Genomic DNA, 26,639 nt, shown 5'->3' with positions numbered 1-26,639 from the left:
AGAAATAAAAGCAAGAATAAATAAGTGGGATCCAATCAAACTTACAAGCTTCTGCACAACAAAGGAAACCATAAATAAAATGAAAAGACAATCTACAGACTGGGAGAAAATACTTCCCAATGATGCGACTATCAAGGGCTTAGTTTCCAAAATAGACCAACAGCTCATACAACTCAATATCAAAAAACACCCCAATAAAAAAATGGCCAGAAGACCTAAATAGGCATTTCTCCAGAGAAGACATAAAGATGCCCAAGAGGCACATGAAAAGGTGCTTAACATCGCTAATTATTAGAGAAATGCAAATAAAAACTACAATGAGGTATCACCTCATAATAGTCAGAATGGGTCATCATCAAAAAGTCTACAAATAACAAATGCTGGAGAGGGTGTGGAGAAAAGGGAACCCTCTTGCACTGTTGGTGGGAATGTAAATTGATACAGCCACTATGGAGAACAGTATGGAGGTTCCTTAAAAAACTAAAATTAGAATTACCATATGACCCAGCAATCCCACTCCTGCACATATATCTGGGAAAGATGAAAACTCTAATTTGAAATGATACATGCACCCCTATGTTCATAGCATTATTTACAATAGCCAAGACATGGAAAAAACCCAAATGCCCATCAACAGATGAATAGATGAAGAAAATGTGGTACATATATACAATGGAATGCTACTCAGCATGAAAAAGAATGCAGCATTGCCATTTGCAGCAATGTGGATGGACCTAGAGATTATCATACTTAGTGAAGTAAGTCAGAGAAAGATGAGTATTATATGGTATCACTTATGTGTGGAGTACAAAAAATAATACAAATGAATCTATATACAAAACAAGAACAGACTCACAAACATAGAAAACAAACTTATGATTACCAAAGGGGAAAGGGAGGGGAGGAGGGATAAATCTGGAGTATGAGATTAACAGATGCAAACAGTAGTTTGTACATAAAATGGATAAGCAACAAGAATTTACTGTATAACACAGGGAACAGTATTCAACATCTCGCAATCACCTATATTGGAAAGTAATCTGAAAATGTATATATGTATATAACTGAATCACTTTGCTGTACACCTAACACAATATTGTGAATCATATATACTTCAATATAAATAAATAGATAATGAAAATAAATAAATACATAAATAGGACTTCCTCTATCAAGCATCTTGTTTGTGAACTTCATAGCACTTTTCCCAGTTTATATTATATATGTATTAATTTTTTTGTCTATTCCCCCAATGGGCTGAGAAAATGGACCTTCTGCACTTTCCTCACTTCTGTATACCCTCTACTGAAAAGATTCTTGGTGCAGACCGTGGCCTCGGCAAACATTTGTGAGCATCTGTGTCAAGAAAGGCAGAGTCGCTGAGCAATGGGAGCCACAGGAAAGCGGAGCTGGGCTCCTTCCGAGGAGCCGGCAGTGGCTTCAGGGTTGGGTTAGGTCACAGGGGTAGAGATGACGGTCGCCAGGCTCTCAGCAAGCCGCCAGTTCATTAGCGTGTTTTGGTTGTGTGTGTTTGTTCTTTGGGGGATGGCACCATCAGTGTATTGTCATTCCCATCTCTGAGTTCTCACAAAATTTCTCATCTACAATGACAAAAATACGTGTGTAGGAGTAGCCCATAATCACCGTAACGTCATTATTGTTTCCATGTTTGTGTCTTCCAGAGGAGGGGCTACACCTTATGTCTTTGCTTCCAAAGGTCCTCTGGGCCTGGCCCAATCTGTGAATGAATGAACACAGATCAGTAAATTTAACTATTTGGCAGGGATTGGTCTAGGTCTGGGCTTTGCTTGTTCCCATATTTTTTAACCTTCAGATTTCTAAAATATGCAGCCAATTTCTTTATTAAATCTCCAAATCATATTGACTTCAGAGAATTGGTTGCCACTTGGGTAATATTAAAATTATAGAATATTTATCCAACATATGCCAAGGCCCTCTTTAGTTTCAGACACATTGCTAGCTACTGAAGATGTAAAAAATGAATAGCACACACTTAATCATTAGGGGGAGAAGACAAGAAACATAAATGTAAGCAGAGCGTTAGAGACCTAGTGGGACTTTGTGAGCTGTGAAGAGGGAAGGAGACCTCAGCCATCGCAGGTGGGGTCCTCGGGCAGGGCGGTAGTGCCATCTCTCCAGCGTGCATGTGCCTTGGGCGCTGTGTTCTTTTCTCCCAACTGAGAAGAGTGTAACTTTCCTCCTTTATTATTTCTTTAACTTTTTTAGTAAGTACAAAACTATCTTATCTCTGTGTGGTGTCTCCGTGCAGAGGCTGCCGTGACTTATGAAGGTGCAGGCACGTAATCTATAAAAGTTCCTTTTTTAATTCTTTGCTGAAAGCCATCACAACCAACTGAGGAGTGAATTATGCTACTGATTCCGTGGTGTTAGAACAATATTCCTACATATTTTAGTCTTCCTCTCCATAATTTATATTAAAACCTTCAAAAGGGTGGGAGAATGTCTTTAATTTTGTTGTCTACTGGTAGCAACCATGAGATTTATCTGGTCTTATCTTAGAGGCTTTCTGAGTGTTTCTCTGGTACATAAACTGAATTCAGTGTGTAGAAATCCTACTTTCCTATCACTGAGTGTTGCTACTCTGAGGACAAATGTAGTATCCGTGTCATGGGGTCCTGCGGTACCATAGAGACATCGCTTGTTCTTTTTATCCACGTCCAATGGGTATGATGTTATAATTAAGGGTAGTTAGCTGGCAAAGGGAACATAGTCTGACATCATCTTCAGGAACTTCTCTAGCTCTTTTCCAGGCAATAAATTAACTTTTAAGGGGGTAAAATAATGAGACGGTTGTTTGAAGCTATGTCTGATGGCCAAGGGGAAAACATACACACATGCAAGTGTGCGCATGCACCCACACACGCACACACACAGAGCCTTTCTTCTGCTTTGCCTCTGAAGTTCATGTGTGAAGTTGGCTGCATCTGTTCTCATAAAAGTGACACAAGGGAAAAAAACACATCAGTCATAATGAAGTAGCATTGCTTTATGCTCCAGAGGGCCTTTGACTTCCTATCTCTATTTTTTGTTTTTACTATAATCATAAATTTTCTCATCTGAGATGAAGAGTGTGGAATTATTACATTTTGTTCCTTTATTAGGCAACTCTGGAGGTTGAACCATCCAGAGATTTTATCGCTGGAATAAGAAGTGTTAAGACAGTTACCTGGAGTTGAGTACTGTCCGCACCCTTGTCCTGTGGTCAGAGGGGTGCGTCCTTTACACCCCACGGTCACAAGGTTGTTAACCCTAAGTCAAAACCCTCAGAAGGTCTTCCTGACCCTTAGTTTTTTCTCAAATTTTTCATTTGGACTTTTCAGTCAGTGTCTTTGGGGAGTCAGATTTCTTTCCCTTTATGCTCAAGAATGATAGTTTCAAGCTCTAAAAAAATCTTGTTGTACTTTTCCTATTTATTTTCAGAGCCTCTTGTTTTCATTTTATAGATGTAATAAAATTTCCTCTTCCCACGTTTATGAATTAGAATTTTTAACCCTGTTCCCTGAATTACCGCTTTCCTTCAGGGTTGTTTTCCTGTTTATCTTTTAATTTCTCTTTTATATTTATTTCTCTTGGCTCTTCTTTTGTGCTTGATGGTTTTTGCTTTCTATTCATATTTACAGAAGATGAACATTGTATTAGTTGCCTGTTGCTGTTGTAACAAATTACTACAAACTTTGTTGCTTAAAACAACAGAAATTTCTTATCTTATAGTTCTGAAGGTGACGAATCCAAAATTAGTTTCACAAAACTAAAATCAAGTTGTGGGCCGGGGTGGTCCCTTCTGGAGGCTCCAGGGAAGAGCCTGCTTCCTTGCCTCTTCAGCTTCTAGAAGCCACCACCTTTCTGCGGCGGGCCTGCCCCACATCACGCTCCCTCTTGCACTTCCACGGTCAGCTGTCCCCTCTGGCTCTGACCCTCCTCCCTCGCTCTTATAGGGACCCTATGATGGCATTGGGCCCACACGCATACGCCAGGATCCCTGGTCACATCTCTACCCAAAGATGCTCCTTTTACTGTGTGAGGTGACACAGTCATGGGTTCTGAGGGTTATGACATGGACATCTTTGGGTAGAGGGGCCATTATTCAACCTGCCACAGACGGGATGGCAGGAGAGCTGTTTTGTTGTATAAACAGAGTTTCTTTCCTGCCCCACCTCCTAGTATGTCTCGCCCTGAGTGGTAAATCAGAGTGAGTTCTTGGGTAGGGGTGACATTTTGACTGAAAGATGTGTTAGCATCCAGGTCCCTTAAATGCTAGACTGAGGAGGGCTTTATTCTGGGTTTGTAGAATCCACACTAGAAGCCTTAGGTTTCCCCGGATTGTTCATTCAATTTTTTTTAGGTAAGAGCCTTCTGTTTCTCACCCAGATTGCCTGCAATCTACAGATTGGGGTGCGGCCCACCTCCCCTGTACACAGAACCTCAGGAGCTTGTTTGTATTTTCACCTCTCGCTGGTGTATTTACCATCTTTGCAGCATGCGAGCCCAGAACCCAGAGGGGCCCCGGGGGATGGAGGCCTGGCGCAGCTGAAGCTTCCCCATGGGCTCTGCTTTCACAGCTCATTCTATCCTCAGACATCTCAATATTCTCTTAACTGCTTTCTAACCTGCAGCTGCACCGAAAGCTCCTGATTGGTGAATGTCTCCCAAACATGCCTGTAGTGACTTTGTTTGTACATCTACAGCTTTTCCTTTATTCAAGGTCGCTTCTTAGCAGTTCACTAAATGGGTTAAAGGTCACTAAAAGCAGGATTCTTAACATATCACAATATTCACTTAAAGATGTAAAAATATTTGTGCTACAATAACGAAAATAGTGCATTTAAGGAATGAATACTGGTTAAAACTTTTTGCTAATTTGTATCTGATAACAAAATATTACTTCTTAAACTAATGGCCGTTGAAGTTGACTGGAATGAAGGGTCACTAGACACCTTAATAGACACGCAGCCTGCCACTGCCTTCGGAATTTCACATTATAAAGTAGTGCAGTCACAGAGCACATCGTTAGGAGCTTAACTGTGCTTGGTATTGCTGAGGTTTGGGTTATTCTGGAAACAGAGCCCGATACAAGAATCAGCATACAGGTAGTTTATTGGGGAGGGAATTCCAGGGCTCTGAGGTGAGGGAATGGGGAGAATGAAACAGGGAAGGGAAAAGCCGATTGATCAGTTACTACTAAGAGCAAGGGGGTCTCCATCCCACCGTGGACCCTGGATGATCTTTCAGAAGCCACCACGGAATTGTCCTGCAAAGAATGTGAGCCTGGAGCATTTATCCCTGGAATTCTGGCTCCTTGTGATTGAGGGTGCTCCCAAAGGGCATCTGCCCCTGCACTTCCTGCTCCTGCACTTCCTGCTTCTGCTCTTCCTGCTCCTGCACTTCCTGCTTCTGAGCTTCCTGCTTCTGAGCTTCCTGCTCCTGCACTTCCTTCCCGCTCCTGTCTTTCTAGCTTCACCTGAACCTGGACTGAGTGGCCTTCCCTGGCTTTGAAGAAAGCTCGAGGTGGAAAACTGAGCTGTACCACAGCCCACTTGAGGTGGAATCGGGTACGAGTTGCCTGCCTTAGCTGGGCTGCAATCAGTTGGGTCAAAAAGATGTGGCCCAGGACACCGGAAGCATCTAGAATTTAATGGAAACAGTGAAAGTGGGTCAGAAATAGAGATGCATCTTTTTTTACACAATAGAGTCTTCCCTACATAACTGCATTAAAACAACTTTCATAGATTTGAATCATGTTTATTTAAAACATACCAAAGAAGCCCCAAGTAATCATACTACATGAGTTTACTTCCTGTCCCTCACTAGGCCCCTTTAAAATGACAATAATGGAATAACAAAGGTATAAGTCTACCACAACAAAGAAAACACGAGGATGGCCATCAGCGGACAAGAGACTTAGGCACATTTCTGGAAGTAGTGCTGAGATGGCCAGCTTCTAGCTACACGTGAAGACGATTACAGCCTTGGAGAGAGCCTATCTTCCTCATAAAACCCAGGAGAGGGCCAGGACTGAGAGATGCCATGAAGGAAGGGTAGCAGAAGAGATGTGAGGTGAAAAACAGGATTCGTTGAAAGTCAGCATACAGAATAGGCGACTTATCTCGACCACAATCCCAGGATGGACAGCATTTATTCCCAGGCTGAGGGAAGTAAATGGAGCAAATGCGGAGAGTGCAGGGAAGCTAGTGTGGGAAGTGATGGCTTGGGGCAAAGCCTGCTCTAGCACATGTTGGGGGTCTGTACCATAACAGCATCCTCTCCTCTCATTCACCCTCAAGCGCAGTGAGCCCTGTAAAATACGAACTCGGGCTCCAGATACACACGGAGCCTCCACTCTGCATTTTACCTCCTCCATCTTGAGTATGAACAGACAACCCTGGATCATCTGACATTTGAGGCATGAAAGAGAAGGACAAAACAAACAGATGATTCCAGGGAAAACAAGGTACTTTAGGGAACAAAAAGTACATTTAAGGAGAGCAAGACTGAAATACCAAATACGGTATTATATTTATATAGGAAGAGCAGGCTACTATGAAAATGTAACAATCAAAGGAATAAAAACAGGTCTGAAAATTAAAAATTGTTTAAAATGTTTGCCAAAACTAATGTTGAACAAATCTCCCACAAGCAGGAACAAAAAGCAGAGACAAAAATATGAGTGTATAAAAGTGTTTTTAAAAGGTGAGACAGGGCTTCCCTGGTGGCGCAGTGGTTGAGAGTCCGCCTGCCGATGCAGGGGACGCGGGTTCGTGCCCCGGTCCGGGAGGATCCCACATGCCGCGGAGTGGCTGGGCCCGTGAGCCATGGCCGCTGAGCCTGCACGTCCGGAGCCTGTGCTCCACAACGGGAGAGGCCATAACAGTGAGAGGTCCACGTACCGCAAAAATAAAAATAAAAAAAAAAAAAAAAAAAAAAAAAAAAAGGTGAGACATAGGTGATTAAGCCAGGATGCTCAGTAGTTAACTGACGTTCAAGAAATAAAGAGTGGAGGAATTAGCAGTGTAGTCCTAGTGGTCAAGTTCACAAGGCTGAAGGATGTGAGTCTTCAGATTGAAAAGGCTAATAAGTACCAACATAATGAATGAAAAAAACCTACCTCTGCACACATCACCACTAAACCTCAGAACAGGAGTAAAAGATATCCTAAAGCCTTCCAGGGTTCTACACAGGAACAAGGTGTATTGGCATTGTATTTCCAGTAATAAATGGTAAAATATAGTAATGCCTTCATTAGAAGCATGAAAGGGAAAATTTTCAAACCAAAGATTTTTCAAATCAAAAGATTTCTATACATAAGTGAACAATCAGTCATATTGGGGAAAGCCATTGCAAACATGCAACGATTTGGAAAGTTTATTTCCTGCATTTCTTTGTTTCTTTCTTTGAAGTTGCTTGGAGGTGTTCTTCAGTAAACGAAAGGAGCAAATACAAAAGAGAAACACAAAGGATTCAAGAACCATTGGATCCAGACAGGAGAGGAGAAAAGGGAAGGCCCAGAGAATGGCTGCACAAAGAATCCAGAAAATACCCAGTCCAGATCGGAACAGATGGGGGGATGATGGGAGGAAAAATCTAGATTCTATTCATGAGAATTCTTAGTGTTAGGATGCAATAAAAGCAGAAAATGAGGGCCTCCCTGGTGGCGCAAGTGGTTGAGAGTCCGCCTGCCGATGCAGGGGATACGGGTTCGTGCCCCGGTCTGGGAGGATCCCATATGCCGCGGAGCGGCTGGGCCCGTGAGCCATGGCCGCTGAGCCTGCGCGTCCGGAGCCTGCGCGTCCGGAGCCTGTGCTCCGCGACGGGGGAGGCCACAACAGTGAGAGGCCCGCATACCGCAAAAGGAAAAAAAAAAAAAAAAAGCAGAAAATGAAAGGGAAAAAAAGAAAGTGAATTAGAAACCTTGGGGCATGGAGGGGAAAGGGCTGGAAAACTACCAGAAGCAAAATGTAGTTGTTTTGTAATATATTATCTGGTTGTTTTGCACAATAATTAGACTATTAAATTTCACCTTTTGAAATCAATTTTACATAAAGCATAGAAAATTTATTCATGGTTACAGATACAACATAAATGTTACCAACCTTAACAAAAATACAGATAATAGAAGTAAAAACTCAGATAATCAAGGTTATGAGCATGATTAGGTGAAGATTAGGCAGTACTAATGTACCCATCGAATTAAGTGGGGAATTAAAAGACACCACCCATAATTGCTGGAAAAGGAAGGTTTAATTATTTTATTCAAAGTCGTATTTTTAATTTTTGATGGAACCTCCATACTGTTTTTCATCGTGGCTGCACCAATTAACATTCCCACCAACAGTGCACAATGGTTTCCTTTTCTCCACATCAAAAATTTTAAAATAGAACTACAATATGATCCAGCAATTCCACTTCTGGATATATATCTGAAGGAAACGAAATCACTATCCTGAAGAGATATTGGCACACCATGTTCATTACAGCAGTGTTTACAATAGCCAGGACAAGGAAGAAACCTAAGTGTCCATAAATGGATGAATGAACGAAGAAAATATATATAGATACACAATGGAATACTATTGGTCATAAAAAAGAAGGAAATCCTATTATTTGCTACAACATGGATGGACCTTGAGAGCATTATGCTAAGTGAAGTAAGTCAGACAGAAAAAGACAAATACCATATGATCTCACTTATATGTGGAACCTTAAAAAAACAAAGTCATAGAAGCGGAGAACAGATCGGTGTTTGCCAAAGGGCGAGACGGGGGAATTGGGTGAAGATGGTCAAAAGCTACAAACTTCTAGTTATAGGATAAATAAGTTCTGGGGATGTGATATACAGCATGACTAGAGTTGACAATACTGTATTCTAGATTTGAAAGTTGCAACGAGAGTAGATCTTACAAGTTCTCATCACAGGAAAAAAACTAACTGTGGAGCTGATGGTGTTAACTGAACTTATTGTGATAGGCATTTCACAATATATACATATATCAAATCATTATGTTGTATACTTCAAACTTATACAGTGTTATATGTCAATTATATCTGAATGAAACTGGAGAAAAGCTATAAAGATAAACCATAAAGGAACTAAAAAAAGCAACCATGTTTCAGAGATGGGAAGGAGTGATGGTGGATGTCTTGAGGAAGCTAAATCTTTCTCTTTCATAGCAGGAAGTAAATAGGTAGTGAATAAGTAGTAATTCATGAAAGATATAAAGATATGAAGGTCATTATCGGAAGAGTTAAAAACACACCTGAAAGAGTTAAGTGTGTCTACCTCCTGGTTGTGGGGGGAGGGGGGGATTGGAGATGGGAAGTCAAAAGCAGTAAAGTACTGTTTTCATTAAGAGCCGTTCTATACCATTTGGTTTGTTTGATTATGTGTGTTTTAAAAATTTAAAGAAGCATTTGAGTGAAAAATTTCATAAGAACACTTTTGCCAATACAGTGGCCTAATTTTTCTTTTTCTATTTTCATTTAATCTTTGTTTTCTGAGGTGTTCCATTAAAACAGATTCACAAAAGGTTTGGGCAGATTCCTAACTAGTTAATTCATGATGCGCTTTTTCAGAGAAATTTGGAGATGGTCAGAAGACATTTGCAATTTGTTACTGATGTTGTGGAATGCATTTATCTTGCATCCTGTAGAAACATCTCATGGTAACATCATACTATGTTCTTATAAGAATGGTCAGTAAAGTATTTCTATCATTGGTGCAACGAAGTTATATACATTTGAGAATTAAGAAGACAAGGATACTTGTCAGTTGGAGTAATAATTGGGATGGATAACTTACAGTTGCGTAGGGAAACCTCATCCGTGCTCCATAGTGGTGGTCATAGGTGCTTCAAATAAGAGTGACGCCGAGGTGAAAAACAGAACACAGGCATAGTTTCATCAGCATAGAAAGTGCATTACCATTTGCAGCAACATGGATGGACCTGGAGATTACCACACTAAGTGAAGTAAGTCAGACAGAGAAAGACAAATACCATATGATATCACTTACACACGGAATCTAAAAAAATGATACAACTGAACTTACTTACAAAACAGAAACACTCACAGACTTATAGAACAAAAGTAAGGTTACCAGGGGGAAAACGCCCAGGGTGGGAGAGGGATAGATTGGGAGTTTGGGATTGACATGTACGCACTGCTATGATATATTTAAAATAGATAACCAACAAGGACCTACTGTATAGCACAGGGAACTCAGCTCAGTATTCTGTAATAACCCAAATGGGAAAAGAATTTGAAAAGGAATAGATACGTGTATATGTATAACTGAATCACTCTGCTCTACACCTGAAACGAACACAGCATTGTTAATCAACTATACTCCAATATAAAATAAAAATTAAAAAAAGAAAGTGCATTAGACAGGCCCCATGATACAGTAGTCAGTGTTGTAGTGAGTTGAAGATATGAAATCTAAGTATAAGGATTATAAGAATGCTCTGAGAAATAGAAACTGCATGAAAAACTGAAATATTAGTGGAAATAAATAGAAGACTGATTGAGGCAAGACTTTCTTAATAAATCTTGAATATCGTGTTGAAATGTAATTTCATGATGCAATAAAATCTGAAGTGAGAAGCAAAATATCAGACTGTAATAAACTAGTATTATTTCAGATGGGTAATCCACCAATGCATGGGAAATCACTCCATGGGGAAGACTCTAACATATGCTTTTCCCCACTAATGTTATTTTAGATTTCTTTAGCATTGACATGTTAGTTGAATCATTTTTATTGATCCAGGAGGCAACTGTTTGAAAAGTAAAATACAATAAATAATGGCCATTTAATTAAGCATTTAAGTGCCTCAATCACTTGAGTCTAAGCCTGTGTGCAGAATTTCTATGAGTTCTAGAGCAGGAAGTGTTACTTAAGCTGTCTAATGGAGCAGATGAGGACAGCTAGGTGCCTGGGAGCCAGTCCTGATTGCCACTTGCAAGGGTTGTGAACTTAAAACAGATACCTTAACCCAATCTTTTAGAGCGCACCCATTTAATGATTTTTATGGAAATGATAATACCTATGTATTTATTATAAGGATTCCAAATAAATCTGTGAAACTGCCTGTAAAATTTTGAAGCATATAGAATACACACACATACACACACAAGTACGCACACAATGGTTTTCTAAAATGTAGAATTGAAATGCAAGTGGTTTGCCTTATGCATAACATTTTAATTAACAGCATCCACTTTATTACATACATTCAATCGTAATCATACAGAACTGGGAAAATTTTTTTCCTTTTGACTTATGAAATTAGTATATGGCATATACCGACATTCAAGTCATCTCGTACTGAACGGACAATTAAAACAAACAAAAACCACTTTATTTAATTTCCTGCTAATAAAAATAATGTACTTTCTGATTTCTTTGATCACATTTTTTTAGTTAAGTTCCTACCTCCTTATTGGCTGCTTTGCTTTGGAACTGCATAGAATAAAATTAAGGTCATAAATACAGTTCTGTATCCATAGCAACATACATTTCTGTTTCAACACTTTGCAGGTATTTCTTTTCATCCTAATGCTTTCTTAGGGTTTGCTGGTTTCTTTGGGGATAAATGTTGCAATAAATGGCCTGAGAATAAATCTAGTATTTTCAGTATTCTAGAAGACACAGGGGAAGGAGACCAGAAACCTAGGTAGCTAGGTATTAACATGGACTGTTAAATTATTGGGAGGGTCAGAAACTCAAGTAGATCAGTTTTAGGAGAATGAAGTCAGATCAAGAGGTCAGGAAAAGGTCTTCAAAAGTCCAGGTAGTTAAAACGAGATTAAAAGGATGTAATCACGGGCTCCCCTGGTGGCGCAGTGGTTGGGAGTCTGCCTGCAGATGCAGCGGACATGGGTTTCGTGCCCCGGTCCGGGAAGATCCCACATGCCGCGGAGCGGCTGGGCCCATGGGCTGCGCGTCCGGAGCCTGTGCCCCGCAGCGGGAGAGGCCACAACAGTGAGAGGCCCGCGTACCGCAAAAAAAAAAAAAAAAAAAAAAAAAGGATGTCATCACATAAAGTCAAGAATCTAATCATGACAACAGGTTTGGGGAGTGAGTAGTAACCTTAATTTTGAAATATGCATGAAATCAGGAATCCAAATGTCAGATTATGAAGCAAATAAGTATCCGAGATCGAGGGTAACACGGAGGATTAGTCAGGCAGCTGATCCTGACAGGCCACAACCAAGGTCCGTGGCTGCGAGCCTGGCTTGGAGGCAAGCTATGTTCTGGCACGTGTCCTGTAGGTGAGCGCTTGCTTAACGGGGACTGGCAGGTGAGTGGACGGGGCAAGTGCGAGCTTGTGCCTGAGGTGGAATCTGGGAGACAAGGTAGGAAGGTTTGCTGAACCTTTTAGGTTAACAAGAAGGAAAATAATCTCGTAAATCATCGGTGTTATAAGCTGTCAGCTCTCAGCTGCGCTGAGAACATAGTCGGCTACCAAGAGTACCAAGAGTTTAACAGGCCTTGGGAGCTTGGATACTGACTAGTGGAAGTTATAGATGGTTACATGGACGTTTTCATTACAGAGTGGTTTGGGAGGAGCTCTGCATTAAATTGAGTAGAACATTTTTCTTAACAAAACCATCAGTTTTAAAATCCATTGGATATTGATTAGTATTTACTGGAAAAAACTCAATTCACATATTTATCAAAAAAATGTTAAGCGAATTGAAACGTTTATTTTTTGTTGATGTTCATCTCTAAATTTACTCATAACACTTTTTCCTTTGGGTTTTGAAAAACTATTGGTATCCATGATCTTGACCCTAGGTAGCCTTTGTTCCTCAGTTTTTTTTTTTAAAGTGTTATAATTAGGATCAGTGTGCCTGAGGCTGTGTTTGTATGCCTAAGATGTATAACTTTACTGAGATCTCATAACTGTCTAGTTTTACCAGATGCAAGAATATAATGTTGAAAAGAGTTTAGCATTATATTTAGTAAGATAGTAAGATCTATCTATAAATTCATTGAAAGCCTTTATTTTTATATTATATCATTGTTATGAATCCTGTTTCTAATGTCGGTATGCCAGTTATGATAGAACTATGTATACCTTTTGAATATACACTTGAATATATTTAAGAACAACCTTTTTTATACTTTTATTGAGTCTCAGCTAAAAAAAAACCTATAAAAATGTTTGAAAGTAATTTTAAACTGAAAAGCCTAAATTATGAAAAAATTAACAATGATATTCTTTGCCTCTGCTTATGTTTATAAGCAGAGGCAAAGAATATCACCTTGGATTTAGTTAGTGCATTTTTCCCTAGTTATTTGCATTGGCTTTACACATACAATTTCCTTTTATATTAAGTGATTTCATTTATGAATAGAGAAGTAAAAGCAGCAAGTAGCAGATCATGCACAAAAGTACAAATTATTATAGTAAATTAAGTTATTTTTCACCATTTCTTGGGGTTGCTGTGTGGACATCAGAATCATCCAGGATGCTTTCCTGAGTGGGATGGATTAACAGTGAGGTAATCTCCCTCTCTCTTCTGACCCTCTACCCTACACCTACTAATACAGGTATTCGAACACCTAAGAGATCTTGGGAAGGCCCACCTGGCAGTAACTGTACTTCCATCTCAAAGCTGTCTTTTAAGGTCAAGTTGACATAGGAGGATACTGTGCTACTGTGTGGAGATATTCACTACCGATGCCTTCATGGCTTTAAAAGGGTACTTTGAGCTTCTTTCAAAATTCCTAGAAGTAGATCTACCAAGAATTACGCTATTTTCTGCAGTGAGTAGAGGACAGGAATATTAAGCTAGAAATCCTGGTGTTTACATGGTACTGACTTAAAACCTATCACGTCATTTTTCTGCTTTAGTTTCTGTGTAGATGTAAAGAATTGGTTGTATGTAGTGCACACAATGCACAAAAGTATGCATGACTGGGAGGAAATGCTGTTAGAAACAATAAGAATAAGAGAGCACACACCGTGTCCATTCAGACAGCGGCAGACCGGCAGGCAGCCTGGACTTTCACCGGAGACAGGCGGCCCTTCCTTCCGTTGGCTCATTGTTTAAAGCTCAGAGTGTTCTAGATTTTCTTATATTGAATTAAGCAGCCAAAACTTCTGAATAGCCTGCTTTAGTCAAGTCACCTGGTTATTAGCACAGTAATTAGTGTTTTCTTAATGGCACTAGTATAACATTTGGGCTCTTGTGACCTTAATGCATATAGAATGTTTGGATAGAGAGGCTAATAGAGAACCAGCAGAAAACTGGTTCTTTGCTTTCCTGGAAGAAGGAAGTATAGTAAGTGGAGAGAATGCTGAAAATCTGCTTTCCGATTACTTGAATGTCACTCATTATAGAAGAAGTTTTCTAGTGAAGAAGAACCTAGCCTGAATTTTATTTTTCTTCCAAGGCCAAATAGGTTACCTGTCGCTCCTGGAAACACTCTGTCAAAGGAATGCTTTAAGTGTTTCTAGATGCTGCAAATAACATGTTCCCGACATGAGGTCCTCCTGTTCATTAGCCCTGATATTGTACCAAAGTGAGTTGTGGATAATACGTCCGTGTTTGCTCTTTAATACTTCATTTTGCATTCTCAAGATGAGATTATTAAAAGTGCTGTTTGAAGATAGTGTCTTTGTAGTGTCCTAATTCTCAAGGGGACTATTCCCACTTTTATAATTCCATGTGAGTTTAGAAAATATATACATATTTATATTTTGTGCTTCTGTTCATTATTAATATATCTAATCTATAAAATAAATGCTCATACACAGTCATTTTAAGTGTAAAAGACATTTCATTTGCAAGTTTCCAAAACAGGCCAATGAGATGTGAACTTCCTTTCTTCCCTATTAATTGTAACTTAACCTAAAAGCAAATTGCTGTTGGTTTTCACTCAATTTCCTCAAGACCTATTTTCAATTAGATGATTTGGGTGGTTCTTTTAGAATAGAACTATAAATTTCAATATCAGTTATGAATTTTTAGTAGTATCATCATTATTCACAAAAAACAAATGCAGACATAATATTTGCCAGTTTATGTGTCTCATTATATGTTCTGCTTCTCCTTTTGAAGTTTTTTTTCTCCAGATAGGCATGTAAATTAATGAGTGCTTTTCTTTTGTACTTTCACCCTATTTCTTTTTTTCTTTTTTATTCTCCACCTAGAGTGCTCTCTTCTTTTGCAGGTAAAAAATATATTTTATTTCTTGACGTAAGCCCTTTGTAGTATGTTCCAAAACCGAGTATTAATTGTTCTAAAAAGTTTTAATCAAATTAAAGTTTTTCTTGCCTTTCCTATATGTTAGGCTCTATCCTCTCCTTCATCATGTAACTTAGTAGTGTCATTGTGATCAACGATACCACATTTTAATTTTGTGTATAGAATTCCTTCCAGAGTGAAGCTATTCATTTGGAATTTGGGGCAGTTTAAACTCCTTTCTCACCTTTACAAGTTGCAGAGGTAATATTTTTCCTGAACTGCAAGGTGGGCAAATGATTATATTTTTAATTACTGGGTCTAATAACTGTAGAACAAGAGTCTAGAAACACAAATGTACTTTAAATATCCTAAACATGCATATTGGATCTTAGAGAAATCTTTGAATAACCATAAGGTAAATCTGCTGACTCTTCTTTCTAAATATCTCTGAGTCATTGAAGGGATTTTTTAAATGTTTTCCATTTGACAGAACCTAGGCATTATGAGTCAAGAAAGTTCTATTTGCAGCCTAGATGCAGCAGGTTATAAATAGGAAATATGCTGCCCTAGGAATCTGAAGACCTGGTTTCTTACCCAGACTTTTATGTGACTTTCCCTGAATCTCTTAATGTTTCTCTTTTCTGCTTTTATCAACGACCTGTCTTTCCTATGGCTTATGGGAACACACTTTAAAAGCTTTTTAGCCCTATAAAAACACTAAAAAATATAAACTTTTATTCTAAAACTCAGGAAAAAAAATTAACTCACATGTAAAGTAATTTTATAATACTTGGCTTAATTTGAAATCATTAATTTCCAAAATATGTTAAAAGATATATTGAATGTTGTAGGATATAATTATACAGTAAAATAGGCTTTTATTTTAACTATTTAGATGAATTTCAGGTTTTAAATTATAATCAACATTGGATCTCATGTAAGATATAGTTTTATGCTTGGTAGAAATTTAATGTCTGTAAAATAGGTATAGATATTTCCAAAATATTATTTTTTGTTGATCCAACTGCATTTTTCTAATATATCCCACTCTTGACTTTTTTTTTTTAACATCTTTATTGGAGTATAATTGCTTTACAGTGTTGTGTTTATTTCTGCTGTATTGACTTTTTAATATAGATGCTATCCTTCCTTGAAGTATGAATATCTACTTTCACATCAATTCTATATATTTAATCAAATCCCCCAAATTCACGTTTCATTCAAGGTATTCCTTTTATTCAAAAATAAAATGAGACATTTGGAGTAAAATTAAAGTTCTAGAAGAATAAGATCTGAAGTTGCTTCAAAAATAACTGACATAAGGAGTGATCAATAACCGAGTATAACAGAGAGGATCTATTATCTGTATTTTAATTTTTAAAATACAATATTTAATAATAAAATATATAATAATATAAATTTATAGCAATTATATTATATATTTAGATTATATAATCATAACTAACAAAAATCTTACTAGTCATCAGGTTGTTTTCCCCACAAAATTATTTTAAAAAACATCCATGGGTTAAGTTTTTCCCTTTTCCTTCGTAAGCTGGCAGCTGCCAACACTGAAAGTTATCTTCCAGTATTTTCTGTTGACAAAGAGCTCAGTGAAGGTTTAGAGACATCTAACTGAGGACAAATTTTAAATGTTTACATAAAGCACATTTAAAACAGGAAATATATTAATAAATAAAGCTAAGTTATATAATGAACTCCTACTTATTAATAGACTCCAAAGCAAAAGAACACTTCCATACTGTTCTCTGTCCTAATTCTAACCTCTGTGACCAGACAGAGAACGTGCATGGAAGGCAGGAGGATGGCGTCAGGGCCCGGTTCTTAGGTTCCTCACCCTTGATTGTGGCAGGACACCTCCAGTGAGTAGGCACTGAGGGGCATGGGCTGTTCTCTTGAAATGCAGCCCCTCTGAGGATTCTGCTTCATTGATAAGCCCTGTGTATAAGTGAGAACACAGCTCTTCAGACATGGACACTGAGGATCATTAATAGATATAGACAACCCAGCTCCTTAAAATAGGATGTGATGAGGTAATGGCCGTTGAGATGGATGGGCTCATAGATGGACAGACAACCAGTGACTGACACAGCTGACCAGAGAGCTCTGAACTAACTACCTGAGGATCAAACGTCTCGAAAGACCTGAGACCTAAGTCAACGAACGCAAGAGTCCTCTAGAGATGCTTACCATTCTGTGAGCACCTATGCTTCAGATCATACTAGATTCCAACCTCCTGATCCTGACTTCTTACCATTTTGTTTCTCTTTAATCCTCCCTAATCCATATTGTTTGATCCTACGACTGCCTGAACCATGGTGTTCATTACACACCAGTTGTCCTGGTTCAGAGCAGAGCTGATTGGTTTTAATTATTGTATTTAATTTGTTAGAAACACACTAATCGTCTATCATTGTTTTTGATACTTTTTTCTTTGGGAGACAAAAGCAGTGTTTTCTTACAAAGTTAAACTGTCTTTTATGCTAAGGTTCTTCTGAGAGTTGTTTACAACAAAAAGAGAACATTCTATTGCATATGATACTTATAAAATAATCTTAGAAGGTTAAAAGACCATAAGTTAAAATAATGTGTTTTCTTTAACCTGTAGGCTTAAATCCAAAGATATATTTATTGTGTCCAGCATAATGAAAATAGAGAAATTATGTTTGATCAATTTTGTGTGGCTTAAAATAATGTTTAGTGGCCTTAATATTAACCATAAAGTGTTCAAATATATTCTAGAACTATTAATGTTGTTCTAAAGAAAAGATAATATTTTAAATTAACTTTTTTTCATGATAAAAGTAAAGAATAGGGCCTCCCTGGTGGCGCAGTGGTTGAGAGTCCGCCTGCCGATGCAGGGGATACGGGTTCGTGCCCCGGTCTGGGAGGATCCCATATGCCGCGGAGCGGCTGGGCCCGTGAGCCATGGCCGCTGGGCCTGCGCGTCCGGAGCCTGTGCTCCGCAACGGGAGAGGCCACAGCAGTGAGAGGCCCGCATACCGAAAAAAAAAAAAAAAAAAAGTAAAGAATAAGGAAACAATGTGGTATTTGAAGACATGATTGAAATTGAGGGTATATTAAAATAAGTGTTGTTAAAATTTATTTTAACAACAAGAAGTTTTTCCTTGTTAGAAGCATTCTCCTTGCCACCTGGGCTTAAACCCCTGCAACATCTTTTAAAATTTATTTATTATGTTGTGTTTGATACATACGAAGAATATATGTCATAAATAACACTTCAGTACTAATGCATACAAACAAAACGAACGTCATGAACCAACCAGCCGTGTTAAGAGTTAGAAAAACATTATTATTCAAACTCTCACCTCTACTGTATTCTTCTTTCCTTCCACACTCTTGGCATCCCTGTCCCTGAGGCAGCCGTTGTTCTTGTGTGTTGATAGTTTCCTAACGTTGTTTTCAGTACAGCTTCATCACGTGTATGTTCTCTAAGCAGCATACCCTTTACTTTTGCTCGTTTTTTAATTTTATAAATATGATTACATATTATAGGTAATCTGTTATTTGCATTTTCACTTACATTCTATTTGTAATATTCACTCATTGTCGTGTGTAGCTCTGGTTTATTCATTTTGCTGGATATAATATCCCATTGTATGACCAGCAGTCAATTAATTGTGATGGAAACCTGAGCCATCTCTAGTTATGTAGTTTTTAAAAAGCTACAATGTATATTTTGAACATGTCCCTGGAGTACACATGAAGAGTTTTCTCTATAAAATGTTGGGACATAGCTTATGAAAATGTCCAGATTTTCTAGGTAAAGCCAAATTAATTTACAGTGGGGTTTTACAACTTTACACTCACATCAGTAGTGTGTAAGAGCACCATCCTTGCCAACATTTGGTACCGTCAGACTTCTACATTTTTGCAGATATAGTGATTGTAAAATGATATTGCATTTTCTGAAGAGTGATAAAGTAGGATACTTTTTCATATGTTTACCATTAAAATTTTGCCTTTTATGAAGTTCCTGTTCATGTTGCTTCCTCATTTTTCTATTGGATTGTTTATCTTTATTTATTGGTATGCTTTACAAAATCTGGATACTGTTCTTTTGTTAATTACCTATATTGTGAACCTCCCCTTCCAGGTTATGATTTATCTTTTCATTAGCTTTGTGGTGTCTTTTGATGAATGAAGTTTCTTAATTATATTTTATCTAATTTATCAACCTTTTCAAGTTAGTGCCCTTTGAGTTATGTTTAAGAATTCCTTCCTTACCTTGAAGTAAAAAAGCCATCTCCCAGGGAATTCCCTGGTGGTCCAGTGGTTAGGACTCGGCGCTCTCACTGCCGTGGCCTGGGTTCGATCCCCGGTCAGGGAACTAAGATCCCGCATAATGTGCGGCCAAAAAAAAAAAAAAAAGCCATCTCCCATATTTAAAAAAATTTTGTCTTTCACATTTGGTCTCTAATCCACTAAGCATTATTTTTGAAATGATCCTTTGTTGAGATGTAATTTCCATACCATGCAATTTACCCATTTAAAGTGTACAGTTCAGTGAGTTTTAGTCTATTCACGGAGTTGTGCAGCCATCACCCATCAATTTTAGAGCATTTTATCACCTCCTCTCAAAACACTGATAGCCGTTAACAGTTACTCTCCGTTTCCCCCAAACATTCCAGCCCCAGGTAACCACTAATCTATTGATAAATCCTGTCTCTGGATTTGCCTGTTCTGGCTAGTTCATATGGTGGAATTATGCAACATGTGGTCTTTTGCGACTGGCAATTTTATTCATTATGTTTTCAAGGTTCGTATATGTTGTTGCGTGTTTTCGTTCTCAGTTCCTTTTAATTGTTGAATAATATTCTGTTGTTTGTATATACTAGACTTTATCTGTCCATTCATCCGTTGATGGACATTTTGGTTGTTTCTACTTTTTGGCTATTATGAATAACGCTGCTTTGAACATTCCGTGCACGTTTTTGTGGGGATATGTTTTATTTCTCTTGGACATGTAGCTAGGAATGGAGAGGGTTTATTTTTGTCTATTGTGTAAGATGGGGATATGATTTCTTTTTTTCCCATTTGAATCACTTATGACCCCAGCACAGTTTTGAGACTAGTTCATTACTTCCCCACTGAGCTGCAACGCCAGCCCTGCCCCACGGGAGCTCGTTTCTGGGCTGCCCAGCCTCTGTGATAACACGACACTGTTCATTTCAGTAACATTATTCTAGGTCCTGATATCAGGGTGGAATGCCACAGCACCTGTTCTTCTTTAGGCACAGCATGGTACTGTGTTCATTCCTGTACATTTTAGATCCCACTTGCCAAGTTTTTGGAAAGCTTTTGTTGAAACTTCAGTTGGATTCGCATTGTTTCTGTAGACCACTTCGGGGAGAGCTGATGGAGAGACTTTTCATCACTGTGATGTACCTCTCGGGTATTTAGAGTTTCTTTAATGTCGTTCAACAAGGGTTATAGTTTTTTCTTCAGAGTTTTGCATGTCTTTTGGTAGACATATCTGAGAAACTTATATTTGTTATACGTAGCTATAAACGGTGTTTTATAATTTTTTCGGGTGTATAAAAATTACAAATGATTTTTAAACATTGGTCTTTGATTCAGATACCTTTGTAAACTCTCTTATTATTTCTAGTAACTTGTGCATTGATTTTACTTTTTCTCAATAGACAATTATAACATCCATGATTAAAGCCAGTTTTGTTTTCATATTTTTTTTCTTGTCATGCACTTATGAATACAAGTAGTGGTAGCAGGCATTCTTCGCTTCTTCCTGGTTTTAAAAGAGCTACTTTGAAACTTCACAATAAAGAATGAATAAAATTTGCTGAGTTTTTGGTAAATACTTTTATCTGGTTAAGAATGGTCTCTTCTATTCCTATTTTGCTAAGAGTTTCTATGGTGGAATTTTATCAGATGTTTTTCTGTGTATTGAGATAATCATAAGGCTTTTTCTTTTAATACATAAATGGAATGAATCATATTATAGGTTATTGTCTAAAATTAAACCAACATTATATACCATCCAATTTTTTCATGATGTAATATGATTGGATTCAATTTGCTAATAATTGTTGAGAGAGATTGACCTGAGATTTTTCTTTTTTGGATGTGTTTTTCATTGATGTTGTGCTAGTCTCATAATTTGAGTTGCTGAATAAACCTTCTTTTTCTATTCTCTGAAAGAATTAGTGTACGAGTGAGTTATTTGTTTCTTGAATATTTGGTGGAACTGGCCAATAAAGCCATCTGGGCTTGATATTCTATTTCTGGAAAGATTTTTGACTACTATTTAAATTTTTTTAGTGGTTATAGGATGATTCACATTTTGCATTTTTTTTCTAGTCAGTGTTGGAAAAATTTTATAGTTTAGGAATTTTTTCTTTTCATCTAAATCTGATATTTATTGGCATTTATAGAATTTTAAAAAGGTTATACTGCCCTTGCATTCTCTGCAACTTGCTGATTACATATTTTATTTTTATGCATTACTGGACTTGATTTGCTAATAATTTATTTGAGATTTTTATGTCTGGTTCATGACTGAGTTGGCCTATAATTTTTATTTCTCTTCCTATTCCTGTCATCCTTTGGTATCAATATTATGACTTCTGAAATAGTTTCAGTGTATATTTTTCATTTTCTATTCTCTGGAAAAGTTTGTAAAAGATCAGAATGATCGCTCTCCTGGGTTATTTTTCTAGAACTCACCTATAAAATTATCTGAGCTTAGTGTTTTCTTAGTGTCAGAGATTCTTAACTGTTCTTTCAATTTCTTTAATTGGATTGTTTTAGTTGATTGTTTCTTCATTCTGTATTTTCCTAGGAATCTGTTTCACCTAGGATCTCCAATTATTGGCATAATATTTTTATGGTATCACCTTATTATCTTTTTGATCTGTGATGGATCCTGTACTATGTTGTTCTTAAATTTTAATATTAGTTATTATCTCTTTTTTCTAGATAATATTGCCATACTTTATTTTTATCTCTCATATTTGTTTATTTGTGCCTTCTTTCCTGTTTCCTTCATCAGTCTTACCAGAAATAGTTCTGTCTTGCTAATTCCTTAAATTGGTTGCCTATTTCACTAATAATTCGCCTTTTAAAAATAAGTAGCACGTTAAGGCCACCTATTTCCTTCACTTTAGTTTCATCCTTCAGGATTTGATAAGGCATATTTTCATTATCAATCATTTCTCAGAATTTAAATGTTATGAATTTATTTGATTAGGAAATGTGTTAACACCAATCAGAATTTAAAAGTCATAAAAATAGAGTGAAATATCTCCCATGCACCCCTGTCAGCACTAACCCCCTCATTCCCAGTTAAAACAGCACAGATGTAAAAAGTGTGTGTGTCTTCTTCCAGAGATTATTTCTAAGTACATTTAATTTTTATCTTAACTTCATTTTGAAGCATGAGTTATTTAAAGTGTATATTTTAAATTTCGAAGTATATGGGATATTATTTTGGTTTTGTTGTTGCTGTTTTGTCATGGTTCTTAATTTAGTTGCAATCTTGTTAAAGAATATCTTTGATACCACCAGTGTCTTGCAATATGTTGACACCTGAATTTGGCATGTGTATGTGCATGTGTATGATGAACTCTTTTACTGGACTGGTGGATTTGACCATTTTCCCCTGTAGTTCTGTTAAATTTTTTGTATATATTTTAAGGTTGTTTTATCACATGTGTACAAACTTAGATGTGTCTCTCTGGTGAATGACATTAAAAAATCATTTAGTGATACTCTATTTTGAGACTACCTTTCATTAATAATTTACTGGTGTAACTTTTTTCATCCCTTTGGTTTCAATTTCATGTCTTCATTGTCCTCAGAAAAAACATAGATGAATTTTAGTGTTAAAAAATTTAAACTATTACACTCTTTTAATTAGTAATTTTGGTCCATTTACATGTATTGTGATTTTTGATATACCATCTTACTTTTTTCATCTTTCCCACTTTTTTCTATGCTTCTTTTTGACCCCAGTTTTAAAAATAGACTATTTTAAAAACAGTTTTAGATTTATGGAGAAAATGAGAGGATAAGGTGTAGAGAACTCCCATTTATCCCACACCCAGTTTCCCCTTATTAACATCTTACATTAGAACAGTACGCTGCTTACAACTTTGCACCGTCATTAACTAAAATCCATACCTTATTCAGGTTTCCTTAGCTTTTACCTAATGCGTTTTGTCTGTTCCAAGATTCCACCCAGAACATCAAATTAATTTTAGTTATCATATCTCCCTAGTCTCCTCTTCACTGTGATTGTTTGTCAGATTTCCCTTATTTTTGATGATCTTCTGATGATCAGAATTTGTAAAATCCCCTTCTGTAGTAATGTGGAATTCTTTTGCAAGGAAGATTTGTCTCTTCTCCCTTATTATTAATGAAATCATTATATCAGTGTGTACTCATGGATATTTATTTCACCTTGGGACAGAATCTGATGCCAGTTTCTCACATTATTCTGGCTTTGGGCTTTGGGCTCCATCAGTGTGCACTTCTAGGACAGTAAGGTGTTCCAGGCTCAGCTCAGGTATTTTCTGCCCATTTGCCCAAGGACCACTGGTTCCTTTCACTGGAGCATGGTATAAGAAACCAAAATCTGGGACTTGGTGTGCTTATTGCTACTGGGATATCACTTACTGAGTGTAATCTGTTTTTTACCCACTTTGTCTGCTTTTTGTCTGCTTTTAAGTTTTTCACTTTGTCTTTCATGTTCTGCCATTTCATTACCCAGTATCTAAATGTGGATTTCTTTTCTTTCTTTCTTTCCTGTTCTTTTTTTAATTTCCTATTTTTCCATCATGCTTGATATTTATCCTGCTCACTATTTCTTGCTTTTCCTCAATTCTGGAAAGTTCTCAGTCATCATCTTTTCATATCTGCCCTATCTTCCCTTCTCTCTCCTCTCCTTCTGGAACTCTAGGTATATATCAGATCTTATTTTCTTTTCTGTAGCTTTAAACATCTCACTATTGTTTTTCTGATATTATTGTGCTGTATTGTGGGTAGTTTATTAAGGTCTCCTGTTTCACTGCTTCTCACTTCTGCTCTGTTCAAGCTGCCTTCACTCATCCATTCTATCTTTTATACAAAATTTTTATTTCTGGCAAATATGTTTGGTTCTTTCTCAAAGCTTGGAATTTTTGTTTAATCTCTTCTGGTTTACTCATTTTGTGACTCCATCCTTTGTTTCTTTAAACACTTAACACATGTTTATTTTATATTCTTTTGCTGATAATTCCCATATCTGACGAACTTGCTTGTGGGAATCTGCTTCTGCTGACTCTTACCAATGGTGTTTTTTGGGGGGACTTAGTAATTTTTTATTAGGAGCTCATATTTGGTTTATCTTAATTTGTGGAAACCTGGAGACATTAAAATGAAGAAGCTTGTCCCCAGAGGGAATCAGCACTACAGACCTGAAGCCACCTCTGTCCTGCTCCAGGCTCCCACCTTGGTCGGTGGTGTCATGTTCAGCTCACACATGGCTTTCCCTTGAAGCAGCAAAGTAGACGAGGACATTTTCCCTCAAAGATACCTGGCCTTTGATTGTGCTTACTGCTCATTACCCTGTTTCTGGCACATGCAGTTTTACATGTATGTGGTTTTTGTTGTTTTGTTTTTCCCTTTGAATGTTTCTCTTACTTCCAATGAGCAAAGAAAGAAGCATTGAGTTTTATACAGGATCTAGATGTTTCATGTCATGAGGGTGTATCTAGTCTGGCAAACTACTTGAAACAAACATCCTCAGTCACCAGCATGCCTCACTCCTCCTTGCCTTCAATATGCACTTAGCTGCTTAGTTCTCTTAATTCTGCCTCTAAGACTGTATTCCCATCTGTTCCACTTTTTCCCCACTGCTGGCCTTCTTGCCTGAGTGTGCCGAATCATTGTGTAAACTGCCTCCAGGTTCGTCTTTCCTGGTACAAATGCAGTGGCATCGCTTGGCTCACTGGCCCCCATTCCCTCTCCAGCAGCCAAGTTAAATCTCATCGCTGCTTCTTCAGTTCCTGAAATCCAACCCATGTAGCTTAACGTTTGAAATCCTTCAATAACCTCACCAAGTTTCTCTTTTCTGAGTTTCCCTTCTTCCTCTTTAATTCTCTGTTTTTCTTCTTGCATGTGGCTCATTCTTTCTGCCTGAAATGTCCTATATCTATCCCTGTCCCCAGATGGTGCTAATTTATCTCTTAAGGTCCATCTCAGATGCATTCAGTTTTATTCAGTTTTCCAGAATCCTTCCAAGCTCAAAGTAACTGCTCCCTCTTTTGACCTCTTATGGCCCTTTGTCTTCATGCCTTGTGTGTGTGTGTGTGTGTGTGTGTGTACATGTATGTGTAGCTTATGTATTATAGTCTAAAGTATTTTAGGGAAGATTTTTTTTGGAAGTCATTTATCACAGTGGCTTCCACATCATAGATCTTAATAAATAGTGAATTATACATAACTATAAATGAAAGAGAGGCACAAGCAAAATATTTCAGCTTGTGGTGATGATTACCCATAAACTTTCTATGAATGTACAAAGGTGACCTAACATATCAATAAATTGTTAATGTCTTTATTCCAAAAGTGCCTGTAGAATAATTTTTCAATTTTGAAAATAATCTAAATGATTATTTCTTAATCATGAACATGTCCTCAACTTAAATACATTTTGCTTTCATAAAGTGCATTTAAAATTTTTGTTTGGGATGATAATCCTGGCAATCCATAATCCTTTATAAGATGTTTCAACCTCTTTCTTCCTTTGCTAGAACTTGTCAGATTCAGGGTGGTTTAAAGAGTCATTAACTTTCTAAGGAAACTGGTTTATATTGTTGGGGGGTTTTTTGTAATGAATTTTTTTATCATGTTAAAATACACATAATATAAAATTTGCCATCTTAACCATTTTTAAGTGTACAGGTCAGTGATATTAAATACATTCACCTTGTTGTGCAACCATCACCACCATCCATCACATAACTCTTTTCATCTTATAAAACTGAAACTCTGTACCCATTAAACAATAACTCTCTTTTCTTCCCACCCCCCAGCCCCTGACAATCACCGTATACTTTCTATCTATATGATTTTGACTAAGTACCTCATATAAGGAGAATCATACAGCATGTGTCTTTTGGTGACTGGCTTATTTTACTTAGCATAATGTCCTCAAGATTCATATATATTGTAGCATATTGCAGGATTTCCTTCCTTTTTAAGGCTGAATAGTATCCCACATTTTGCTTATCCATTTATCCGTCAATGGACTTTTGGCTTGCTCCCACGTTTTCTGGTCTATATGTTTTTAAACTGTTAATTGAGAGTCAGCTTGACTAAAAGTTGTCCTGACGGTTTGTCTCTTAGAGACACAACCTTTA

The 26,639-nt window shown here is 37.4% G+C and overlaps 1 protein-coding gene and 1 non-coding gene across 21 annotated transcripts in view; both read left to right on the top strand.

Moving 5' to 3' along the window:
• The window catches only part of CEP112 (centrosomal protein 112), a 419,667-nt gene that overhangs the window by 228,029 nt on the left and 164,999 nt on the right, over window positions 1–26,639 (top strand). The window lies entirely within an intron of this gene.
• TRNAE-CUC (transfer RNA glutamic acid (anticodon CUC)) lies at window positions 19,535–19,606 on the top strand. Its single transcript has one exon. It is a non-coding gene; the product is annotated as a tRNA-Glu (tRNA).

The sequence above is a fragment of the Mesoplodon densirostris genome, chromosome 18 (assembly GCF_025265405.1).
Source record: "Mesoplodon densirostris isolate mMesDen1 chromosome 18, mMesDen1 primary haplotype, whole genome shotgun sequence".
NCBI classification, from domain to species: domain Eukaryota; kingdom Metazoa; phylum Chordata; class Mammalia; order Artiodactyla; family Ziphiidae; genus Mesoplodon; species Mesoplodon densirostris.
The sequence above is the reverse complement of the archived record's forward strand: the minus strand, read 5'-3'. Positions and strand labels throughout refer to the sequence as shown.